Genomic DNA, 10,401 nt, shown 5'->3' with positions numbered 1-10,401 from the left:
GAGGTGTTGTGGTGTTTAGAGACAACGGGTGAGGAGGTGTTGTGGTGTTTAGAGACAACGGGTGAGGAGGTTTTTCTTGTGTTGTTTAGAGACAACGGGTGAGGAGGTGTTTTCTTGTGTTGTTTAGAGACAACTGGTGAGGAGGTGTTGTGGTGTTTAGAGACAACGGGTGAGGAGGTGTTGTGGTGTTTAGAGACAACGGGTGAGGAGGTGTTGTGGTGTTTAGAGACAACGGGTGAGGAGGTGTTGTGTTGTTTAGAGACAACGGGTGAGGAGGTGTTGTGTTGTTTAGAGACAACGGGTGAGGAGGTGTTGTGTTGTTTAGAGACAACGGGTGAGGAGGTGTTGTGGTGTTTAGAGACAATGGGTGAGGAGGTGTTGTGGTGTTTAGAGACAACGGGTGAGGAGGTGTTGTGTTGTTTAGAGACAACGGGTGAGGAGGTGTTGTGGTGTTTAGAGACAACGGGTGAGGAGGTGTTGTCTTGTGGTGTTTAGAGACAACGGGTGAGGAGGTGTTGTGGTGTTTAGAGACAACGGGTGAGGAGGTGTTGTGGTGTTTAGAGACAACGGGTGAGGAGGTGTTGTGGTGTTTAGAGACAACGGGTGAGGAGGTGTTGTGGTGTTTAGAGACAACGGGTGAGGAGGTGTTGTGGTGTTTAGAGACAACGGGTGAGGAGGTGTTGTCTTGTGGTGTTTAGAGACAACGGGTGAGGAGGTGTTGTGGTGTTTAGAGACAACGGGTGAGGAGGTGTTGTGGTGTTTAGAGACAACGGGTGAGGAGGTGTTGTGGTGTTTAGAGACAACGGGTGAGGAGGTGTTGTCTTGTGGTGTTTAGAGACAACGGGTGAGGAGGTGTTGTGGTGTTTAGAGACAACGGGTGAGGAGGTGTTGTGGTGTTTAGAGACAACGGGTGAGGAGGTGTTGTGGTGTTTAGAGACAACGGGTGAGGAGGTGTTGTGGTGTTTAGAGACAACGGGTGAGGAGGTGTTGTCTTGTGGTGTTTAGAGACAACGGGTGAGGAGGTGTTGTGGTGTTTAGAGACAACGGGTGAGGAGGTGTTGTGGTGTTTAGAGACAACGGGTGAGGAGGTGTTGTGGTGTTTAGAGACAACGGGTGAGGAGGTGTTGTGGTGTTTAGAGACAACGGGTGAGGAGGTGTTGTGGTGTTTAGAGACAACGGGTGAGGAGGTGTTGTGGTGTTTAGAGACAACGGGTGAGGAGGTGTTGTGGTGTTTAGAGACAACGGGTGAGGAGGTGTTGTGGTGTTTAGAGACAACGGGTGAGGAGGTGTTGTGGTGTTTAGAGACAACGGGTGAGGAGGTGTTGTGGTGTTTAGAGACAACGGGTGAGGAGGTGTTGTGGTGTTTAGAGACAACGGGTGAGGAGGTGTTGTGGTGTTTAGAGACAACTGGTGAGGAGGTGTTGTGGTGTTTAGAGACAACTGGTGAGGAGGTGTTGTGGTGTTTAGAGACAACGGGTGAGGAGGTGTTGTGGTGTTTAGAGACAACGGGTGAGGAGGTGTTGTGGTGTTTAGAGACAACGGGTGAGGAGGTGTTGTGTTGTTTAGAGACAACGGGTGAGGAGGTCTTGTGTTGTTTAGAGACAACGGGTGAGGAGGTCTTGTGTTGTTTAGAGACAACTGGTGAGGAGGTGTTGTGTTGTTTAGAGACAACGGGTGAGGAGGTGTTGTGGTGTTTAGAGACAACGGGTGAGGAGGTGTTGTGGTGTTTAGAGACAACGGGTGAGGAGGTGTTGTGGTGTTTAGAGACAACTGGTGAGGAGGTGTTGTGGTGTTTAGAGACAACGGGTGAGGAGGTGTTGTGGTGTTTAGAGACAACTGGTGAGGAGGTGTTGTGGTGTTTAGAGACAACGGGTGAGGAGGTGTTGTGGTGTTTAGAGACAACGGGTGAGGAGGTCTTGTGTTGTTTAGAGACAACTGGTGAGGAGGTGTTGTGGTGTTTAGAGACAACGGGTGAGGAGGTGTTGTGGTGTTTAGAGACAACGGGTGAGGAGGTCTTGTGTTGTTTAGAGACAACGGGTGAGGAGGTGTTGTGGTGTTTAGAGACAACTGGTGAGGAGGTGTTGTGGTGTTTAGAGACAACGGGTGAGGAGGTGTTGTGGTGTTTAGAGACAACTGGTGAGGAGGTGGTGTTTAGAGACAACTGGTGAGGAGGTGTTGTGGTGTTTAGAGACAACTGGTGAGGAGGTGTTGTGGTGTTTAGAGACAACGGGTGAGGAGGTGGTGTGGTGTTTAGAGACAACGGGTGAGGAGGTGTTGTTTAGAGACAACTGGTGAGGAGGTGTTGTGTTGTTTAGAGACAACGGGTGAGGAGGTGTTGTGTTGTTTAGAGACAACGGGTGAGGAGGTGTTGTGGTGTTTAGAGACAACGGGTGAGGAGGTGGTGTTTAGAGACAACTGGTGAGGAGGTGGTGTTTAGAGACAACGGGTGAGGAGGTGGTGTTTAGAGACAACGGGTGAGGAGGTGGTGTTTAGAGACAACGGGTGAGGAGGTGTTGTGGTGTTTAGAGACAACTGGTGAGGAGGTGTTGTGGTGTTTAGAGACAACTGGTGAGGAGGTGTTGTGGTGTTTAGAGACAACGGGTGAGGAGGTGGTGTTTAGAGACAACTGGTGAGGAGGTGGTGTTTAGAGACAACGGGTGAGGAGGTGGTGTTTAGAGACAACGGGTGAGGAGGTGTTGTTTAGAGACAACGGGTGAGGAGGTGGTGTTTAGAGAACTGGTGAGGAGGTGGTGTTTAGAGACAACTGGTGAGGAGGTGGTGTTTAGAGACAACGGGTGAGGAGGTGTTGTCTTGTGGTGTTTAGAGACAACGGGTGAGGAGGTGGTGTTTAGAGACAACGGGTGAGGAGGTGGTGTTTAGAGACAACTGGTGAGGAGGTGGTGTTTAGAGACAACGGGTGAGGAGGTGTTGTCTTGTGGTGTTTAGAGACAACGGGTGAGGAGGTGGTGTTTAGAGACAACTGGTGAGGAGGTGGTGTTTAGAGACAACGGGTGAGGAGGTGTTGTCTTGTGGTGTTTAGAGACAACGGGTGAGGAGGTGTTGTCTTGTGGTGTTTAGAGACAACGGGTGAGGAGGTGTTGTCTTGTGGTGTTTAGAGACAACGGGTGATTTTGACTCACTCGACACATCTGTACACACACACACACACACACACACACACACACACACACACACACACACACACACACACACACACACACACACACACACACACACACACACACACACACACACACACACACACACACACACACACACACACACACACACACACACACACACACACCTCTTATGTGATCATAAGTTGGTTAGGATGCAATCTTTAATTAGACACAAGTTATGAGCATTTTCAGCCCTCTAGTCATAATTATATAATTAATCAGTCAGACAGGAAATGGTGAGCGCTGTCAGTTTCCTGTTAACAGCTCTGTCTGTCTGACAGCTTTTTAACTGACATGTAGAACCACTCTGAACAGGAGGATGTGTAAAATCTCTGGCTAGCGTAGCGGACCGGCTGTGGAGGAGAAAACCATACAAGCGTAACGTATGGATGGGATGCCGCGTTGCCACGGTTATTGAGACCCGTTGACCCAGATGCATTTGACGTCACAGAGAAAATACCCTTTTCACAGTTAATGCTATTAGTATACTGCTGTATGTATGGAGGGATGATGCGTATGTTAAACATTTCTGCTGGTCCATTTACAGGGATGTGAAGGATCGCTGCTCTGAATCACGTTGTTGACCTCATTTCTGCTGGTCCATTTACAGGGATGTGAAGGATCGCTGCTCTGAATCACGTTGTTGACCTCATTTCTGCTGGTCCATTTACAGGGATGTGAAGGATCACTGCTCTGAATCACGTTGTTGACCTCATTTCTGCTGGTCCATTTACAGGGATGCGAAGGATCACTGCTCTGAATCACGTTGTTGACCTCATTTCTGCTGGTCCATTTACAGGGATGTGAAGGATCGCTGCTCTGAATCACGTTGTTGACCTCATTTCTGCTGGTCCATTTACAGGGATGTGAAGGATCGCTACTCTGAATCACGTTGTTGACCTCATTTCTGCTGGTCCATTTACAGGGATGTGAAGGATCGCTGCTCTGGAATCACGTTGTTGACCTCATTTCTGCTGGTCCATTTACAGGGATGTGAAGGATCACTGCTCTGAATCACGTTGTTGACCTCATTTCTGCTGGTCCATTTACAGGGATGCGAAGGATCACTGCTCTGAATCACGTTGTTGACCTCATTTCTGCTGGTCCATTTACAGGGATGCGAAGGATCACTGCTCTGAATCACGTTGTTGACCTCATTTCTGCTGGTCCATTTACAGGGATGCGAAGGATCACTGCTCTGAATCACGTTGTTGACCTCATTTCTGCTGGTCCATTTACAGGGATGCGAAGGATCACTGCTCTGAATCACGTTGTTGACCTCATTTCTGCTGGTCCATTTACAGGGATGCGAAGGATCACTGCTCTGAATCACGTTGTTGACCTCATTTCTGCTGGTCCATTTACAGGGATGCGAAGGGTCACTGCTCTGAATCACGTTGTTGACCTCATTTCTGCTATAGTTAGCAGTACAATAACTGTAACGGACAAAACCACTCACACCATGGCAACAATTATGGACATTATCTTTCGATGGCAATGACAAAGAGAACACTCTGCATCTCTATGGTCCAGGCCAGGGCATCTCTATAGTCCAGGCCAGGGCATCTCTATAGTCCAGGGCATCTCTATAGTCCAGGCCAGGGCATCTCTACTGTCCAGGGCATCTCTATAGTCCAGGCCAGGGCATCTCTATATTCCATGCCAGGGCATCTCTATAGTCCAGGGCATCTCTATAGTCCAGGCCAGGGCATCTCTACTGTCCAGGGCATCTCTATAGTCCAGGCCAGGGCATCTCTATAGTCCAGGCCAGGGCATCTCTATAGTCCAGGGCATCTCTATAGTCCAGGCCAGGGCATCTCTACTGTCCAGGGCATCTCTATAGTCCAGGCCAGGGCATCTCTATAGTCCAGGGCATCTCTATAGTCCAGGCCAGGGCATCTCTACTGTCCAGGGCATCTCTATAGTCCAGGCCAGGGCATCTCTATAGTCCAGGGCATCTCTATAGTCCAGGCCAGGGCATCTCTATATTCCATGCCAGGGCATCTCTATAGTCCAGGGCATCTCTATAGTCCAGGCCAGGGCATCTCTATAGTCCAGGCCAGGGCATCTCTATAGTCCAGGGCATCTCTATAGTCCAGGCCAGGGCATCTCTATAGTCCAGGCCAGGGCATCTCTATAGTCCAAGCCAGGGCATCTCTACAGTCCAGGGCATCTCTATATTCCAGGCCAGGGCATCTCTACAGTCTAGGCCAGGGCATCTCTATAGTCCAAGCCAGGGCATCTCTACAGTCCAGGGCATCTCTATAGTCCAGGCCAGGGCATCTCTACAGTCCAGGCCAGGGCATCTCTATAGTCCAGGGCATCTCTACTGTCCAGGGCATCTCTACAGTCCAGGCCAGGGCATCTCTATCGTCCAGGGCATCTCTACTGTCCAGGGCATCTCTACAGTCCAGGCCAGGGCATTTCTATAGTCCAGGCCAGGGCATCTCTATAGTCCAGGCCAGGGCATCTCTACAGTCCAGGCCGGGGCATCTCTACAGTCCAAGCCAGGGCATCTCTAGAGTCCAGGGCATCACTACAGTCCAGGCCAGGGCATCTCTATAGTCCAGGCCAGGGCATCTCTACAGTCCAGGCCAGGGCATCCCTATAGTCCATGCCAGGGCATCTCTATAGTCCAGGGCATCACTATAGACCAAGCCAGGGCATCTCTACAGTCCAGGGCATCTCTATAGTCCAGGCTTGGGCATCTCTACAGTCCAGGGCATCACTATAGTCCAAGCCAGGACATCTCTACAGTCCAGGGCATCTCTATAGTCCAAGCCAGGGCATCTCTACAGTCCAGGGCATCTCTATAGTCCAAGCCAGGACATCTCTAGAGTCCAGGGCATCTCTATAGTACAGGCCAGGGCACCTCTACAGTCCAGGCCAGGGCATCTCTATAGTCCAGGGTATCTCTCCAGTCCAGGCCAGGGCATCTCTACAGTACAGGCCAGGGCATCTCTATAGTCCAGGGCTTCTCTACAGTCCAGGGCATCTCTATAGTCCAGGGCATCTCTATAGTCCAGGGCATCTCTACAGTCCAGGCCAGGGCATCTCTACAGTCCAGGCCAGGGCATCTCTACAGTCCAGGCCAGGGCATCTATACAGTCCAGGCCAGGGCATATCTATAGTCCAGGGCATCTCTACAGTCCAGGCCAGGGCATCTCTATAGTCCAGGGCATCTCTACTGTCCAGGGCATCTCTACAGTCCAGGCCAGGGCATATCTATAGTCCAGGGCATCTCTATAGTCCAGTCCAGGGCATCTCTACAGTCCAGGACAGGGCATCTCTATAGTCCAGGCCAGGGCATCTCTATAGTCCAGGCCAGGGCATCTCTATAGTCCAAGCCAGGGCATCTCTACAGTCCAGGGCATCTCTATAGTCCAGGCCAGGGCATCTCTATAGTCCAGGGCATCTCTACTGTCCAGGGCATCTTTACAGTCCAGGACAGGGCATCTCTATAGTCCAGGCCAGGGCATCTCTACAGTCCAGGACAGGGCATCTCTATAGTCCAGGCCAGGGCATCTCTATAGTCCAGGCCAGGGCATTTCTATAGTCCAGGCCAGGGCATCTCTATAGTCCAAGCCAGGGCATGTCTACAGTCCAGGGCATCTCTATAGTCCAGGCCAGGGCATCTCTACAGTCTAGGCCAGGGCATCTCTATAGTCCAAGCCAGGGCATCTCTACAGTCCAGGGCATCTCTATAGTCCAGGCCAGGGCATCTCTACAGTCCAGTCTAGGGCATCTCTATTGTCCAGGGCATCTCTACAGTCCAGGCCAGGGCATCTCTATCGTCCAGGGCATCTCTACTGTCCAGGGCATCTCTACAGTCCAGGCCAGGGCATTTCTATAGTCCATGCCAGAGCATCTCTATAGTCCAGGGAATCTCTATAGTCCAATCCAGGGTATCTCTACAGTCCAGGGCATCACTATAGTCCAAGCCAGGGCATCTCTACAGGCCAGGGCATCTCTATAGTCCAGGGCATCTCTACTGTCCAGGGCATCTCTACAGTCCAGGCCAGGGCATTTCTATAGTCCAGGCCAGGGCATCTCTATAGTTCATGCCAGGGCATCTCTACAGTCCAGGCCAGGGCATCTCTACAGTCCAGGCCAGGGCATCTCTATAGTCCATGCCAGGGCATCTCTATAGTCCAGGGCATCTCTATAGTCCAAGCCAGGGCATCTCTACAGTCCAGGGCATCTCTATAGTCCAAGCCAGGACATCTCTACAGTCCAGGGCATCTCTATAGTCCAGGCCAGGGCATCTCTACAGTCCAGGCCAGGGCATCTCTACAGTACAGGCCAGGGCATCTCTATAGTCCAGGGTATCCCTACAGTCCAGGCCAGGGCATCTCTACAGTCCAGGCCAGGGCATCTCTACAGTCCAGGCCAGGGTATCTCTACAGTCCAGGCCAGGGCATATATATAGTCCAGGGCATCTCTACAGTCCAGGCCAGTGCATATCTATAGTCCAGGGCATCTCTACAGTCCAGGACAGGGCATTTCTACAGTCCAGGCCAGGGCATATCTACAGTCCAGGCCAGGGCATATCTATAGTCCAGGGCATATCTATAGTCCAGGGCATCTCTACAGTCCAGGGCATCTCTCCAGTCCAGGCCAGGGCATCTCTATAATCCAGGGCATCTCTACAGTCCAGGCCAGGGCATATCTATTGTCCAGGGCATATCTATAGTCCGGGGCATCTCTACAGTCCAGGGCATCTCTACAGTCCAGGCCAGGGATCTCTATAGTCCAGGGCATCTCTACAGTCCAGGCCAGGGATCTCTATAGTCCAGGGCATCTCTACTGTCCAGGATATCTCTATAGTCCAGGCCAGGCCAGGCCAGGCCAGGCCAGGCCAGGCCAGGGTCTCTGGGTTGTGGCCTAGTATCCAATAAGAACAAAGATGTGTATTGTACAGTACCAGTCATAGCTTTGGACACATCAAGTCATTAAAGGGTTTTTACTATTATCTACATTGTAGAATAATAGTGACTAATAGCTGTTCTTGCTATAATCTGGACTTGGTCTTTACCAAATAGGTTTATGGTCTGTATAGCAACCTTGCCTTGTTACAACACACCTGATTGGCTCAAAAGCATTAAGAAGAAAATAAATTCCACAAAATAACTTTTAACAAGTTACAGCTGTTAATTGAAATATATTCCAGGTGACTACCTCATGAAGCTGGTTGAGGGAATGCCAAGTGTGTGCAAAGCTGTTATCAAGGCAAAAGGTGGCTACTTTGAAGACACTCACATATAATATATTTTGATTTGTTTAACACTTTTTTTTATTACTACATGATTCCATATGTGTTATTTCATAGTTGTGATCTCTTCACTATTACTGTACAATGTAGAAATTAGTTTAAAAAAAAATAAAGAAAAACCCTTGTTATATCCTTCCTGTTTGGCCCTGTCCGGGGGTGTCCTCGGATGGGGCCACAGTGTCTCCTGACCCCTCCTGTCTCAGCCTACAGTATTTATGCTGCAGTAGTTTGTGTCGGGGGGCTAGGGTCAGTTTGTTATATCTGGAGTACTTCTCCTGTCCTATTCGGTGTCCTGTGTGAATCTAAGTGTGCGTTCTCTAATTCTCTCCTTCTTTCTTTCTCTCTCTCGGAGGACCTGAGCCCTAGGACCATGCCCCAGGACTACCTGACACGATGACTCCTTGCTGTCCCCAGTCCACCTGACTGTGCTGCTGCTCCAGTTTCAACTGTTCTGCCTTATTATTATTCGACCATGCTGGTAATTTATGAACATTTGAACATCTTGGCCATGTTCTGTTATAATCTCCACCCGACACAGCCAGAAGAGGACTGGCCACCCCACATAGCCTGGTTCCTCTCTAGGTTTCTTCCTAGGTTTTGGCCTTTCTAGGGAGTTTTTCCTAGCCACCGTGCTTCTACACCTGCATTGCTTGCTGTTTGGGGTTTTAGGCTGGGTTTCTGTACAGCACTTTGAGATATCAGCTGATGTACGAAGGGCTATATAAATACATTTGATTTGATTTGATTTGAATGAGTAGGTGTTCCAAACTTTTGACTGGGACTGTGAGTTGCAAAACATTTTTTCTACAGTTTACCCTGTTGAAGACAACCCTGTTTTATCCACAATAACCTGGTTTTAAACACCATAGGATGCTGCCTGGTGTCCTTGTTATTCTTCTTCATTTAACTGTTTTGTAACCACAGTAGATTAGCCAGTGTCAAACATGGTTAGTGTTTCCTGTAGCCTTGCCTGGCTCTGATCATCATCCATCTGTTTCTCTTGTACATTTTCCACTTGAGGAGACCAGGACAATACAGGGCTGTTAGTGGGGCTCTCTGCGGGACATTTAGGGCTGTAAGTGGGGCTTTCTGCAGGAGATACAGGGCTGTAAGTGGGGCTTTCTGCAGGAGATACAGGGCTGTAAGTGGGGCTTTCTGCAGGAGATACAGGGCTGTTACTGCGGCTCTCTGCAGGAGATACAGGGCTGTTAGTGGGGCTTTCTGCAGGAGATACAGGGCTGTAAGTGGGGCTTTCTGCAGGAGATACAGGGCTGTAAGTGGGGCTTTCTGCAGGAGATACAGGGCTGTAAGTGGGGCTCTCTGCAGGAGATACAGGGCTGTAAAGTGGGGCTTTCTGCAGGAGATACAGGGATGTAAGTGGGGCTTTCTGCAGGAGATACAGGGCTGTAAGTGGGGCTCTCTGCAGGAGATACAGGGCTGTTAGTGGGGCTTTCTGCAGGAGATACAGGGCTGTAAGTGGGGCTTTCTGCAGGAGATACAGGGCTGTAAGTGGGGCTTTCTGCAGGAGATACAGGGCTGTAAGTGGGGCTTTCTGCAGGAGATACAGGGCTGTAAGTGGGGCTTTCTGCAGGAGATACAGGGCTGTAAGTGGGGCTTTCTGCAGGAGATACAGGGCTGTAAGTGGGGCTCTCTGCAGGAGATACAGGGCTGTTAGTGGGGCTCTCTGAAAGAAATACAGGGCTGCTAGTGGGGCTTTCTGCAGGAGATACAGGGCTGTAAGTGGGGCTCTCTGCAGGAGATACAGGGCTGTTAGTGGGGCTTTCTGAAAGAAATACAGGGCTGCTAGTGGGGCTTTCAGCAGGAGATACAGGGATGTTAGTGGGGCTCTGCAGGAGATACAGGGATGTTAGTGGGGCTCTCTGCAGGAGATACAGGGATGTTAGTGGGGCTTTCTGTAGGAGATACAGGGATGTTAGTGGGGCTCTC

The 10,401-nt window shown here is 50.2% G+C and overlaps 1 long non-coding RNA gene across 1 annotated transcript; it reads left to right on the top strand.

Annotated features, from left to right (window-relative positions):
• Positions 1–265: 265 nt before the first annotated feature.
• Positions 266–1,904, top strand: LOC127916676 (uncharacterized). Its single transcript, XR_008095513.1, has 3 exons — positions 266–276; positions 1,353–1,418; positions 1,650–1,904. It is a non-coding gene; the product is annotated as an uncharacterized LOC127916676 (long non-coding RNA).
• The last annotated feature ends 8,497 nt before the right edge of the window (positions 1,905–10,401 follow it).

This window comes from Oncorhynchus keta, chromosome 4 (assembly GCF_023373465.1).
Source record: "Oncorhynchus keta strain PuntledgeMale-10-30-2019 chromosome 4, Oket_V2, whole genome shotgun sequence".
NCBI classification, from domain to species: Eukaryota; Metazoa; Chordata; class Actinopteri; order Salmoniformes; family Salmonidae; genus Oncorhynchus; species Oncorhynchus keta.
Note: the sequence above shows the minus strand (reverse complement) of the source record. Positions and strands in the feature narration are given on the sequence as shown.